The sequence below is a fragment of the Lissotriton helveticus genome, chromosome 1_1 (assembly GCF_964261635.1).
Source record: "Lissotriton helveticus chromosome 1_1, aLisHel1.1, whole genome shotgun sequence".
In the NCBI taxonomy this organism is placed as follows: domain Eukaryota; kingdom Metazoa; phylum Chordata; class Amphibia; order Caudata; family Salamandridae; genus Lissotriton; species Lissotriton helveticus.
Genome location: NC_136057.1, coordinates 997,049,738 through 997,065,600, shown reverse-complemented (window position 1 = coordinate 997,065,600; position 15,863 = coordinate 997,049,738). Strand labels below are relative to the sequence as shown.

The following is a 15,863-nucleotide window of genomic DNA, read 5'->3' as shown; positions in this document are numbered from 1 at the left end:
CCCTTAAAAATTGTCATTTCAATTGTTTTATTAGATCATTTATTTTTATTCAATTTTCAATTCAGTGTTTTTCATACAGGATGTTATTTCATTTTAATGAAGAAAAACATTAATTAATTCTAACACTAAGTTTGCAGCCTGTAACACTGGAGATCACATGTCTGCGCACGCCTGCCATATAATGTTCAGTTTTGAATGTTACAAGTTGCTTTTCTTCAAACAAATACTTTCGCTATTTAGGTTTAAACTTAACATAGCATTTATAGGTATCAACTGTCGAATGTGCTACAGCAACATGGCATCTAAAGCAATTACACAGTAATTAATTCTAAAGACCACCACATTTTGCCATTTTTATCTCAAGATCATTAATGTAAATGACTTTCGTAAAACATTGTCATATAGATTCAAAACAAATAGTACGCACAGTGACCCCAGTGAGTGAAGAACCACAATGTAAATTGATACATGACAGAAAAAATAATAAGTGTCAGTTTCTTTCCACAAACAACATTGAACATTCATAAGCCCTGTCAGGGCTGTATGTAGCTACGTTTGTTTATGCTCTGTGTGTCGATGACGTTTCGACCTAGAAGATTAACCAGGTCTCCTCAGGACAGAAGGAATGGTTGGGCCATCTAAAAAGATGATTAGTATTAAGTAGAGGTGGTCTCAGAGGCAATAGTAAGAGTAGTATACAATACTACCTTGTGTACAGAATAGAAGGTGAAAATTCACCCCGAGTGCGTAATAACACTGGGGATGAAAAGAGAAGAAGCCTGGCTCCTGATCACATACTGGATTCTGCTGGCCGCTCCACCCGTACCGTGCGGTCCACCTGTAGTCACACAATTCTTCTCAGGAGGTAAGCGTTTCATGTTTGTCAGCGAGGCACCTGTTAATGATGTGAGGATTGCCTAGTTACTAATTACGACCTCCTTCTCATACTGTGTTTTACAGGTTTAAAATATGCTCCTTGAGTAAATTGATAATTTCATATCACCTTATCCTTTGGGAATTTAACTGTTGCGCTCTCCAGCATGCTCTTTCTTTTCTTTTTTTCATCTTCTATTCCGGACACAAGGTAGTATTGTATAGTAGTCTTACTGCTTCTGAGACCACCTCTGCTTGGTGACAGGGAAAAGAATGGAGGCCTCCAATAAAACTCTATCTTTTCCTGTCGCCCTGAGAATTTCTACCATCAATGGCTTTCTGGCTCGTGCTGTGGGGGTTGTCTCAAAAGAGATTGAGATTTGAGGAGCTTGGCGGGCATCCGAGATGGCCGCGTGAGCACAGCGCTCTCCGGACCCCCGCCACTCCCGGCATGATATCCTGAACATATCCTGACTTTTCACGAGGATTTGTGTAGAGGACGCTGGGCTGATCTTCCTGGAACTTTCGGAACTTGATTCTGACCCGGGGTGCCGGAGTTACGGTGATTCGAACTTTTGGGATCCACCCTTGAGGTACGCCCGGGACTGGGTGAGGCGCTGTGGCCGTCTTGGAGTTGAACAACAGCGGCAGGGGGATTGGACTTGTGGGTCCCCCTCTTAGGTTTCGGTTTCGATTCTGCCTCAGACTGAGACATCTGGCAGGGGAGTCCGGCCTGGGCTGGGTCCGGGGCACGAGACGGCTGTCGGGCCTTTGGCTGGCTTATTCTCCTATCTGGTTGGCTCTATCCTGGTGGTGCCCCTTTGGCGGCTCTTTGATCCCGAAGCCTTATTTTCCTGTGCCCATTTCATCGAGCCTGGTGTCTCTCTTTGTGACGCAGTTTCCAACATGGCGGGCAGAGGGGACCGAGAGACTCGGAAGACCAAGACACCCCTGCGCGGGGGCCCGGTCCAGTCTAACGTTATGGACCGTTACACCCACTCGAAGGGGTCCCCCGGAGCCGCCCTGCCCGGTCCAAGTGCTGCTGACCACATCGTTGACGCGTCAATGGAGCCGTCCTTGCAGGACATCATGGGCGCCATTTCTGGCATGAGGGAGACGATAGGCCAACAATATGAGGCCCTGGCCCACAAAATCGACACCGTGGCCATTGATGTGAACTTGATTCGAGCCGACCTATCGAAAACCAATGAAAAGGTGAAATCATTGGATCTCAAGTCATCCAGCCTCACGGCGGACGTCTCGGAGATACAGACGGAGATTGGTAATCTCCGTAGGGTGAACGATTTCATGACCCGGCGCTTGGAGGACTTTGAGAACAGGGCACGTCGCTGTAATGTGCGCGTGGTTGGCGTTCCGGAGAATCCAGAACCTCACTCTGTTGATCTCCTGGTTGAGGACCTGATCCAAAACTATCTCTCTCCGTCTGGACTGAGTAAATTTTTCGCAGTGGAGCGTGCCCATCGAGTTCCGGGAGGCCAGGGTAAGCCAGGTGCCCCGCCGAGGCCTATTGTTGCGAAACTCTTCCATTATAGGGATCGGGACGCTATCCTGCAAGCATCACGTGTGAAGGGCCCGGTGGCCTTTGAGAACGCCACAGTGAACTTTTATCCGGACTTTTCTCAACAGGTCCAGAAACAGCGTATGGGCTTCCGTGGTGTCAAGAAGCGTCTTCGGGACATGGAGCTACGCTACGCTATGCTGTTTCCGACCAGGCTGCGAGTGGAGTACAATGAACGAACCTTTTTCTTTGATCGGCCAGATTCTGTGAACGATTGGCTGGACTCTCTGCCTGGCCGACCTCCTGCGACTGAGCCCGACGCCCACCCGGGTGGTGCGGAGGGTGGTGTGGAGAGCTGAACACTTCGTCTACGCATGGGCCCTCGTATAGAGTAAACTTTTCCGGGATTCTATGCCTAAGTGCCTCTACTGTTTGTGTGTTTTCCTCGTTATCTGTCTCGATCGGGGTGGCGGGTGGGCCAGAGCCTTTCCTCCTCCGGGGTCTTTTTGTAGAATGGGGGTTCTTGGGCGACAGGCACACTGCATGTTGGGGTGGCTTTTTAGCATATTGCAGGGGTGCAGGGTGGGGGGTGTTTTCTTGATTGTTGGGGGGTGGGTGGTTGGGAAGTTCGATGTTTGTGTGTTAGGTTCTCAAGGCGACTTTATCTTGCTACTGATGGTTTTTATGTCATGCTCATGGATGAGGGGTTTCGGCGTTGCTGTGTGGGATGGGGGGTAGCGGGTTGAGGTTTGTTTCGTGGAATGTTAATGGACTGGGGGATCGTATTAAGCGGAGTGTGGTGTTGAAATGTTTACGACGTTTATCTCCAGATATTGTTTTTCTACAGGAGACTCATTTGGTGGGCAATACTTGTCGTGCGATGAATAGGTGGGGCTATCGCCTTGCCGCACATTCGGGGTTTACCACGGGTTCCAGGGGGGTGGGTATCCTTGTTCGGGCTTCCCTCCCCCTAGCTATTGATGATGTGATCCTTGATGATCGGGGGCGATATGCTGTCCTCGTGGGTCGTTATGAGGGTCGCACCCTCTCCTTATTTGCTGTTTATGTGCCCCCCGGCCTGCAGACTTCTACCTTTTCCGATTTGGGCCGTGTTTTGTTGGACCTCCCTGATAGTACTCTCTTCATTGCAGGTGACTTTAATTGTGTGTTATCTGGTCTACACGATCGCCACCCCCCTAGGGATACTCCTTCGGCCCAACAGTGGCTGGGTGGGTTTCTGGACACGTTTGGCTTGGTGGATTGCTGGAGGCTTATGCATCCTACTCAGCTTCAATACACTTTCCACTCTGGGGCCCATGGGAGTTTGTCTAGACTGGACTATTTCCTGATGCCTGCGGCCCAGTCGCCTGCGGTGCGTGAGATTCGACACCTCCCCCGGGGCATTTCCGATCATTCTCCGCTCTGGCTTTGTTTTGAGATGGGGGTGGAGGCGGCGGGCCGGGTCGCTCCTATCAACCCATGGTACCTTACCTCCCCCGAGACCCGCAACCTTTTGACTAAGTCTTTGGATGCCTATTTTTTAGACAACGAGGGATCCGTTTCCTCTGCGGTATCCCTGTGGGAGGCCTTTAAAACAGTGATTCGTGGACAGGCCCTTTCCCTTATTGTTGAATCCAAGAGGGCGAGGGATCGGGAGGTGGTGGACCTCGAGAGGGAGATTGCTGAAAGAGAGGCTGCTTTAGAGTCGGAAGTCACTTCTGATAAACTCCATGCCCTGGGTCTGAAACAATTTGCTTATAAGTCCTTGGTCACGGATGCGGCCAAACAGATGTTCTGGGAGCAACAGGGTCGTCTGTATGATGTGGGGGACAAAGCGGGCAAATTATTGGCGTGGTTGGATAAGAAGGAGAGGGCGAATCGTGTGGTGCCTGTGATTCAATCCTCGAATGGTGTGAGAGTGACGGACCCGATTGGAATAGTGGCGTGTTTTGCTGAGTATTTTCGTGTGGTTTATACCCCTGTGTCCGGACGGGATGTTGCTGACTCTCGCCTTCTGTTGCGCGATATAGCTTTGCCCAGTGTCTCCGATTTGGACTGTAAATCGTTGGAGTCCCCTTTTACTACTGACGAGATAGCTACTGCCATTCGCTCACTCCGTTCGGGCAAAGCCTTGGGCCCGAACGGGTTGCCAATTGAACTGTACAAGCTACGTCCTGATAAGGTGGCGCCCTATCTTCGCGACATGTTTTTGGAGTCCCGGGAACGGGGTGTTCTCCCGTATGATCAGCGTCTGGCCACGATAGTCGTAATTCCCAAGGACGGTAAACCGCGGGACCTTTGTTCGTCTTATAGGCCCATTTCCTTGTTAAACGTTGAGCCCAAGGTCCTGGCTAAGCTCCTGGCGACCCGCCTCTTGACGGTCATTAGTGACTTGGTTCATCCGGATCAGTCCGGATTTATCCCACATCGCAACACGGCTCTTAACCTACGTCGTCTCCACGGTGCTATTGCGAGGGCGGGGCTTCTGACGGGACCGGCCATTTTAGCCTCGTTGGATGCCTCGATGGCTTTTGATACTGTGGAGTGGCCCTATCTTTGGGCTGCTCTTGAAAAATTTGGTTTTGGCCCTGAGTTTATCGGTTGGGTGAAGTTGTTATACGCTGAACCCTTAGCGCAGGTAGTGGTGAACGGTAGAGTATCTGTCCCCTTCTGCCTTGGTAGGGGGACCCGTCAGGGTTGCCCCTTGTCTCCGTTGCTTTTTGCGCTCGCCCTGGAACCGTTGGCTGCGTGGCTTCGATGGGAGCCTTCACTCAAAGGGATCCGTTGGTCACCGGACTTTGAGGACCGCGTCTCACTTTACGCGGATGACATTCTTTTATATCTTACTTCCCCGCGTAAATCTTTAAATGTTTTATTTGATGTTCTTACCTCGTTTGGTGCTAACTCGGGCCTAGTTATTAATTGGGCTAAGTCCTGCGTGTATGTTCTTTCGGGTGTTTTGCCCCCATTGCCGGACAGATTCCCTATCCAGGTGGTCCAGTCTGGCTTCCGGTATTTGGGGATCTTTATTACACTGGACTCCTCACTCCGATTCGAGCGCAATCTCCTCCCCCCACTTCTTAGGTTGCGGCTAGATGTGGCCCGTTGGCGTAAGCTGCCCCTGTCTCCTCTGGGCAGGGCGGCCCTTTTTAAAATGATGTCTTTGCCGCGGTTCCTTTACGCACTTCAGAATTCTTATGACGACGTACCCGCTACCTATTTCCGAGAGATCGAGAGTCTTCAAAGACAACTGATCTGGGACGGGCGTCCACGTATTGCCCTCGCGAAACTCACCATCCCTTGGTATGACGGGGGCATGGCGCTCCCCGACATCAAGAGATATTACTGGGCTGCCCAGCTGTCTGCCATCAACCACGCGATGTATTCGCTGGGTCGGGATCCGGCCTTTGAGATGGATAGACTCCAGCTGCCGGGAGGGGACTTTAATAGAGCGCTTTATTCTAGACCGGCCGGGCGCCATCTTGTGGGCCCGTCCAGGATTGCTGTCAATGTGTGGCGCGCCGCACATGTGAGTTTGGGCCGGGAGAATCGATTGACACTGGCGACGCCGCTTTATGCCTCTGAACGTTTGGGGTGTCTCTGGTCTACTAAGGGATTCGACCGCTGGGATATGATTGGGATATGTAAGGTGGGTGATGTCTGTGCGAAAGGTAGCGTGAAGTCATTCCAGACCCTTAAGGCGGAATACGACTTGAGTGATAGAGAGTTTTTTCGGTATCTGCAGGTCCGGCATGCCCTGACCTCAGTTCTGACTCTGGATGTGACCCTGCCCGAGTCTTCCCCCCTTGAAGATCGTGTACTAGATGGACACCTGCCTGATAGTACTATCTCCCTTATTTATAAAAAATTGATTCATAGTCGCGCCGACCTGTTGGTCCGCCTTAGGGAGCTGTGGGTCGGCGACGGATTGGAATTAGATGACGAGGATTGGCAGTCAGCACTCTCTTCTCCTAAGGAGGTAGCCATTCCCGCCCGTCTTCGTTTAGTGCAACTTAAGATCCTCCACCGCGTGTATGTAACTGGTCCGCGCCTGGTTGTAATGGGTTTTTCCCCGGATGGCTTATGTAAGCGTGGCTGTGGGATGAGTGCTACCTTTATGCATATACTTTGGGAATGCCCGTTGGTGGCGGCCTACTGGATTGATGTACTTGATGTGATGACTGTCGTGACTGGTGTTGCCCTGCGGCCTGAGGCCCGACGGTGCCTGCTAAATGTGTGGGAACCCACCGATTATTCTGTGGCCCAGACCAGATGGGCAACCTTGGGGTACATGGTCGCGAAGCGGGACATTGCGCAACTTTGGGGCGCATCCAGACCTCCGGACGTTTCGGGGTGGGAGGATAACATGGACTGGTCCATGTTTCGAGAGAAGACCGTCTATGTGGCTAGGGGCAGACCCGGGGCATGGACTAAAATTTGGGGTCAGTGGAATACATATCGTGGAGACATTTGTGCCCCTCCCTTGGCTGACACTTCCGATGTTACCCTGTCTCCCTAGGCTGACGTTCCCGAAATTTTTCATTCTCTTTTTAGGATTTTCCTGTACTCCCTGCTTGCCGAGTCTCACTGATTTACCTTTATCTTCCTGATTAGTGTACTTCCCCTCTGTCATCTGGGCTGACGTGATTGCTATATTCGCCTTGTTTTTGTTTGTTATTTTAATGTTTAAGAAAAAAAAAAATTATTGTGTCCTGTCATATGTTTTGTGCAATATTTAATCTGTGAATTGGGCCTGGCCATGGAGATTAATGCTTACTACATGGTACAAGCTTTGCGAATTAGCGGCCAGCCCGTGTGGTTGTAGGCCCATCTCTGTACTTTTTATCTGATTGCTCAATAAAAGTTTTTAACCCAAAAAAAAAAAAGAGATTGAGATTGTGGAGTGCTGTCTCTCCTTGATGGAGGACGGTCTCCTCCCTCAAAGACTGAGTCTGGCTCTGTCCATGGGAGACCCTCACGCACTCCCTGTGCAGCCTGAACTTGAGTGCGCTACCCCGCCAAATAAATAATCCCTCCACCCAGCCGAGTTGGTGCAGATTAACAGCACTAGCCCCACCTAACCAACTAGCAAATGACTCTGTGCAGGTGCCCAGCCGGTCACAATGTTCGAGCCTGGTGTGCAAACGTCAGAGGAGGGCTGTTGCTTCTAAAGTGAAATCTGCTCTGCTTAGCTCCGAGTCATAAACCAAGGACCAATTTCGGCCTGAGTTAGGTGGGTGCCTTCGTCGATCTACTTAAGGCGGAATGTTAAGCAGTCCTGAGTGCCAAACCTGACCCAATTATCTCTGGGCTGGTGTCAATTGAAGCTAGTTTGTCTAAATTCATGGACTACAAGGGAGCGAGGCTTGGCGAGTATGCTATATCTGGGCAGGTGAAGCAAGGAAGTCACACTCACTCCAACACTGCAGCCGGCTGTTCTGCCGTATCTACATCTGATGGCTGCAACTCTGCTATTGAAACTCCTGGCTGGCTCACAGCTGCTGAGGGTAGTTCTCCTAGGAATAAGAACACTGTACCCCCTGGTAGCACCCAGCCACTCAGAACTATGACAATGGTGCGACCATGCAGGGAGAGGACTCTCATTCTACATCTGCCTCCCGCATTAGGTCCGTATGTGATTGTCTTGGCCAATGTCCACATGTTGCCTACAGGGTCTGCTGAAATGACTATTGAGCTAAGAAACAAGGTTACTCACTGGTTAAGTTAAAAAACGAAGTTACCTGTTTGTCCTGCTAGTGCCATTTTAATGGTGAGAAGGATAAGGTAGGTGGGCTCCCGACTTAAATGCTTTGACGGAGACTGTGTAGTAGTCAATTTTAGACAGCCCAGAATTGTGGCTGGTCTGATACTTCAGGCTAATAAGGGCTTGAATAAGTCTAACCTGATCCAGCTTTTGCCCCTTTCCTATTTATACAACAAACTGGCCCACATGTCAAGGAGTCCGATGTACCCGCGGGTTTGGTGCAGCATTCGGGGCTGTTTATCTTTAATGGTTTCGAGCCACTTTCCACCCTGACGTAGGTGGATTGACTCTCTGATTGGGGGCATAGTAATTGAAAGCCAGTTGCTCCTTTCCCAACCAACAGAATGTAGTGGGATCCCAGATTGAGATATCAGGTAACATGATATGCTCAAGTCTACATTGGGCAGTGTCAGTGGTATTCAGTCTCCAAATTAAGCCAATGCTGGGCACCACAGCCTTAGTGTGCTCAGTTGGATTGTTACGGGGTTAATGCTCAGATGGAATGTCATACTTATTGGAGTAGTCCAGCAATGTGATTTTGTCCTGTTGCAGGAGACCTTGGCTATGGATGATGTCTTCTGTGATGCTTTGTAAGTTCTGCTCAACATGGCCTCCAGTAAACCTCAGGACAGGTTAATGATGGCCTGCTAGCATGATTTTAGGTTACCTTGGCATGCAGTATAAGAGCATCGATATAGGTAGTGGATTTATCCAGGCCTTCTATCTATAATGGGCGTCAAAAGTTAGGTTATTTGCTATGAATCTTTATAATGATGATGTCTCCACTGAGGTTAACAAAAATTTGACTGACCTTTCTTCTTGCATTATTTTTTGTACACTAGTCCTCTCTGTATAGGGAGTGTTTTAATCTGTTGGTTGCAGGCCATTTTTACACAAAGCTAGGGGACACACTGGACCTTACTGAATATCATCCTTCTGAACTATTCTGTCAATCTTCCTGTCGGGATTGTGAGTCCAGGGGTGCCTTACTCTTACCCAAGCTTGTCAGTCACAACCTGTATAGCGCCTTCAACTTCCTCAATCATGACATCTCTAGGGCAGGTACATTTACTGGAAGAGCTCAGCGCTCCACCATTGACTATTTTTTTATCTTCAGGAGTGTTTCCCCTAGGTTTGCTGACAGCGGTGTTATCTTCAATGTTTCAGCTAACATAATGCTCTCCATCTTTCTATTAACTATTCTGTGATAGCTAAAAGGGGCACTTTGTGGGAAACTCTTTGATAAAGGTTAAGGACAATCTGAGCAGACTGGCATGGAGGCATGCTGATACTGACTCAGTTTTAGCCAAGCTCGTGGCAGACAATCAGACCAATGTTTCAAATTGCCTCTCTTTACAGATTGATAGACACTTGGTAGCTGATTCCTTCGTGCCCCTGGGAGATGCTATAAGAGTAAGTCTAATTCTCAGGAAGGTTAAGTGAAATGATCTGGGTGTGATTTCATGGTTTGATAAAGCCTATAGGTTGTAGTATACGAAACAACACCTTGCTCTGAGGAAAACTTCAAGGAACAGAGGTAGTTTGGTTTAGGCCAGTAATCTAAAAGACTGCAGGGCCTTCTGGAACCTGGTCAAAATTACTCCCTGGCGGAAGTACCAAAGCTACCCTTAGATTGCAACATTGCCCCAGAGGGCTGGGTGTTTCATTTCCAGTATAGTTATGCTTTGAAGGTCAATGCTCACAGTGGGCTGTTCCCAGCTCAATATAATTTTCCCATTGAATTTAATTTTTTGTTGGATGAGGTTATTACGGATATTCAGTACAGTCCAGCCATTAAAGCTCCTGGCCCCGACGGTGTCCCAATGGCGCTGTACACGGATAATATTAACTTCTGGACCCTTTACTTATGAACCCTTTACCTCCTCTTGTGAGGGCGGGTTTCCTGATGCTTGGAACTCTGCCATCATTATCCCAGTTTAAAAAAAAGGAATAGACAGGACTCGCCGTGTTATCACCCAATTTCTCTTTTGGACTCTTCAGGTAAGATTGTGGGACGCATTATCCTAGATAGGTTGGAACTTTGAATTACTGAGAATAAAATCCTGTCAGTGGTCCAGTTTAGCTTTCTACCCAGCTTTGGCGCCACTGAACAATGTAATAGTCCTCATCTTATAATCAGTAAGTATAAACTCCCCATCTTATAATCAGTAAGTATAAACTGCTCAAGTGAAGTGCCATTCATCTCACATTCTTAGAACTATCTAGCACATATGATAGCATATGATAGCATTACCAGATAAAAGCTGTGGGATCTTATGGCCGATATGGAGGTGGAGAAGGGATTAGTACAGTTCCTGAGAGAGCTGCACTTGAACCTCCAGGCCAGGTTGAGGTATGGGAGCAGTGGTGAATGCTCCGACTCTTTGAGCCTACAGTCAAAGGTTTGGCAGGGGTGTGTGTTGGCACCAATCTTTTCCCACTCTATATTAACAAACTAGAGTTCGTTCTGGAAGGCCTAGGTAATGATGTCCCAAAAATGAAGAGTAAAAATGTTTTGTCACTCCTCTACACCGATGCTGTCATTTTATTAGCCAGAACCTCCAATGGACTTAAGGCCCTCATTGATGGTTTAGTTTGCTATATGGAGCATTAACCTGGAAACTAATAGATCCAAAACTTTTGTAATGGTTTGTGGCCCTAGGAATGTGAAGACTCACACATTCTATATTAACACCAAGTGCACTGAGAGAGTGAGATCCTTTCCTTATTTAGGTATCACTTTCAATGAAAGCCTCAGCTGCGCCTCATGTATGACTAATAGCCGTTCCAGTTTTACACGTGCCACGGGGTCGATTTTCAAAGTCTCAGTGTGTATAGGGAATAAGCCCTCCTGCCCGCTTGAGATCTACAAACGTAGATGTGTTCCCATCTTGACATATAGCTCTGGAATTTGGGGTTGGTCTAATCAAGGCAATTTGCAGTTGGAAGAAAATAGGGTGCTCCGCAAGCTATTAGGAGTTCTCCCAGAAGTAATAATCTCAAGGTGGATGAGGTGTTTGACTTAAACTATGTCGAAACCTGCATTAAACTAGCTTCTGTTTTATTGTGATGTTCTATCTGGTGCAACACACAGGCCTCTCTTAGTAGAGAAGTAATCGAGGATTGTCTGGCGTGTGCTCTGGGTCCCTCGCTGGTGAGAAGGAAAAGGTAGGTGGGCTCCCGACTTAAATGCTTTGACGGAGACTGTGTAGTAGTCAATTTTAGACAGCCCAGAATTGTGGCTGGTCTGATACTTCAGGCTAATAAGGGCTTGAATAAGTCTAACCTGATCCAGCTTTTGCCCCTTTCCTTTTTATACAACAAACTGGCCCACATGTCAAGGAGTCCGATGTACCCGCGGGTTTGGTGCAGCATTCGGGGCTGTTTATCTTTAATGGTTTCGAGCCACTTTCCACCCTGACGTAGGTGGATTGACTCTCTGATTGGGGGCATAGTAATTGAAAGCCAGTTGCTCCTTTCCCAACCAACAGAATGTAGTGGGATCCCAGATTGAGATATCAGGTAACATGATATGCTCAAGTCTACATTGGGCAGTGTCAGTGGTATTCGGTCTCCAAATTAAGCCAATGCTGGGCACCACAGCCTTAGTGTGCTCAGTTGGATTGTTACGGGGTTAATGCTCAGATGGAATGTCATACTTATTGGAGTAGTCCAGCAATGTGATTTTGTCCTGTTGCAGGAGACCTGGGCTATGGATGATGTCTTCTGTGATAGCTTTGTAAGTTCTGCTCAACATGGCCTCCAGTAAACCTCAGGACAGGTTAATGATGGCCTGCTAGCATGATTTTAGGTTACCTTGGCATGCAGTATAAGAGCATCGATATAGGTAGTGGATTTATCCAGGCCTTCTATCTATAATGGGCGTCAAAAGTTAGGTTATTTGCTATGAATCTTTATAATGATGATGTCTCCACTGAGGTTAACAAAAATTTGACTGACCTTTCTTCTTGCATTACTTTTTGTACACTAGTCCTCTCTGTATAGGGAGCGTTTTAATCTGTTGGTTGCAGGCCATTTTTACACAAAGCTAGGGGACACACTGGACCTTACTGAATATCATCCTTCTGAACTATTCTGTCAATCTTCCTGTCGGGATTGTGAGTCCAGGGGTGCCTTACTCTTACCCAAGCTTGTCAGTCACAACCTGTATAGCGCCTTCAACTTCCTCAATCATGACATCTCTAGGGCAGGTACATTTACTGGAAGAGCTCAGCGCTCCACCATTGACTATTTTTTTATCTTCAGGAGTGTTTCCCCTAGGTTTGCTGACAGCGGTGTTATCTTCAATGTTTCAGCTAACATAATGCTCTCCATCTTTCTATTAACTATTCTGTGATAGCTAAAAGGGGCACTTTGTGGGAAACTCTTTGATAAAGGTTAAGGACAATCTGAGCAGACTGGCATGGAGGCATGCTGATACTGACTCAGTTTTAGCCAAGCTCGTGGCAGACAATCAGACCAATGTTTCAAATTGCCTCTCTTTACAGATTGATAGACACTTGGTAGCTGATTCCTTCGTGCCCCTGGGAGATGCTATAAGAGTAAGTCTAATTCTCAGGAAGGTTAAGTGAAATGATCTGGGTGTGATTTCATGGTTTGATAAAGCCTATAGGTTGTAGTATACGAAACAATACCTTGCTCTGAGGAAAACTTCAAGGAACAGAGGTAGTTTGGTTTAGGCCAGTAATCTAAAAGACTGCAGGGCCTTCTGGAACCTGGTCAAAATTACTCCCTGGCGGAAGTACCAAAGCTACCCTTAGATTGCAACATTGCCCCAGAGGGCTGGGTGTTTCATTTCCAGTATAGTTATGCTTTGAAGGTCAATGCTCACAGTGGGCTGTTCCCAGCTCAATATAATTTTCCCATTGAATTTAATTTTTTGTTGGATGAGGTTATTACGGATATTCAGTACAGTCCAGCCATTAAAGCTCCTGGCCCCGACGGTGTCCCAATGGCGCTGTACACGGATAATATTAACTTCTGGACCCTTTACTTATGAACCCTTTACCTCCTCTTGTGAGGGCGGGGTTCCTGATGCTTGGAACTCTGCCATCATTATCCCAGTTTAAAAAAAAGGAATAGAAAGGACTCGCCGTGTTATCACCCAATTTCTCTTTTGGACTCTTCAGGTAAGATTGTGGGACGCATTATCCTAGATAGGTTGGAACTTTGAATTACTGAGAATAAAATCCTGTCAGTGGTCCAGTTTAGCTTTCTACCCAGCTTTGGCGCCACTGAACAATGTAATAGTCCTCATCTTATAATCAGTAAGTATAAACTCCCCATCTTATAATCAGTAAGTATAAACTGCTCAAGTGAAGTGCCATTCATCTCACATTCTTAGAACTATCTAGCACATATGATAGCATATGATAGCATTAACAGATAAAAGCTGTGGGATCTTATGGCCGATATGGAGGTGGAGAAGGGATTAGTACAGTTCCTGAGAGAGCTGCACTTGAACCTCCAGGCCAGGTTGAGGTATGGGAGCAGTGGGGAATGCTCCGACTCTTTGAGCCTACAGTCAAAGGTTTGGCAGGGGTGTGTGTTGGCACCAATCTTTTCCCACTCTATATTAACAAACTAGAGTTCGTTCTGGAAGGCCTAGGTAATGATGTCCCAAAAATGAAGAGTAAAAATGTTTTGTCACTCCTCTACACCGATGCTGTCATTTTATTAGCCAGAACCTCCTATGGACTTAAGGCCCTCATTGATGGTTTCGTTTGCTATATGGAGCATTAACCTGGAAACTAATAGATCCAACACTTTTGTAATGGTTTGTGGCCCTAGGAATGTGAAGACTCACACATTCTATATTAACACCAAGTGCACTGAGAGAGTGAGATCCTTTCCTTATTTAGGTATCACTTTCAATGAAAGCCTCAGCTGCGCCTCATGTATGACTAATAGCCGTTCCAGTTTTACACGTGCCACGGGGTCGATTTTCAAAGTCTCAGTGTGTATAGGGAATAAGCCCTCCTGCCCGCTTGAGATCTACAAACGTAGATGTGTTCCCATCTTGACATATAGCTCTGGAATTTGGGGTTGGTCTAATCAAGGCAATTTGCAGTTGGAAGAAAATAGGGTGCTCCGCAAGCTATTAGGAGTTCTCCCAGAAGTAATAACCTCAAGGTGGATGAGGTGTTTGACTTAAACTATGTCGAAACCTGCATTAAACTAGCTTCTGTTTTATTGTGATGTTCTATCTGGTGCAACACACAGGCCTCTCTTAGTAGAGAAGTAATCGAGGATTGTCTGGCGTGTGCTCTGGGTCCCTCGCTGGTGAGAAGGATAAGGTAGGTGGGCTCCCGACTTAAATGCTTTGACGGAGACTGTGTAGTAGTCAATTTTAGACAGCCCAGAATTGTGGCTGGTCTGATACTTCAGGCTAATAAGGGCTTGAATAAGTCTAACCTGATCCAGCTTTTGCCCCTTTCCTATTTATACAACAAACTGGCCCACATGTCAAGGAGTCCGATGTACCCGCGGGTTTGGTGCAGCATTCGGGGCTGTTTATCTTTAATGGTTTCGAGCCACTTTCCACCCTGACGTAGGTGGATTGACTCTCTGATTGGGGGCATAGTAATTGAAAGCCAGTTGCTCCTTTCCCAACCAACAGAATGTAGTGGGATCCCAGATTGAGATATCAGGTAACATGATATGCTCAAGTCTACATTGGGCAGTGTCAGTGGTATTCGGTCTCCAAATTAAGCCAATGCTGGGCACCACAGCCTTAGTGTGCTCAGTTGGATTGTTACGGGGTTAATGCTCAGATGGAATGTCATACTTATTGGAGTAGTCCAGCAATGTGATTTTGTCCTGTTGCAGGAGACCTGGGCTATGGATGATGTCTTCTGTGATAGCTTTGTAAGTTCTGCTCAACATGGCCTCCAGTAAACCTCAGGACAGGTTAATGATGGCCTGCTAGCATGATTTTAGGTTACCTTGGCATGCAGTATAAGAGCATCGATATAGGTAGTGGATTTATCCAGGCCTTCTATCTATAATGGGCGTCAAAAGTTAGGTTATTTGCTATGAATCTTTATAATGATGATGTCTCCACTGAGGTTAACAAAAATGTGACTGACCTTTCTTCTTGCATTATTTTTTGTACACTAGTCCTCTCAGTATAGGGAGCGTTTTAATCTGTTGGTTGCAGGCCATTTTTACACAAAGCTAGGGGACACACTGGACCTTACTGAATATCATCCTTCTGAACTATTCTGTCAATCTTCCTGTCGGGATTGTGAGTCCAGGGGTGCCTTACTCTTACCCAAGCTTGTCAGTCACAACCTGTATAGCGCCTTCAACTTCCTCAATCATGACATCTCTAGGTCAGGTACATTTACTGGAAGAGCTCAGCGCTCCACCATTGACTATTTTTTTATCTTCAGGAGTGTTTCCCCTAGGTTTGCTGACAGCGGTGTTATCTTCAATGTTTCAGCTAACATAATGCTCTCCATCTTTCTATTAACTATTCTGTGATAGCTAAAAGGGGCACTTTGTGGGAAACTCTTTGATAAAGGTTAAGGACAATCTGAGCAGACTGGCATGGAGGCATGCTGATACTGACTCAGTTTTAGCCAAGCTCGTGGCAGACAATCAGACCAATGTTTCAAATTGCCTCTCTTTACAGATTGATAGACACTTGGTAGCTGATTCCTTCGTGCCCCTGGGAGATGCTAT

General features: G+C 47.2%; 1 protein-coding gene across 1 annotated transcript in view; it reads right to left on the bottom strand.

Moving 5' to 3' along the window:
* Positions 1–15,863, bottom strand: part of LOC144763327 (uncharacterized) — a 1,153,250-nt gene that overhangs the window by 915,141 nt on the left and 222,246 nt on the right. The gene's annotated exons all lie outside the window — the stretch shown is intronic.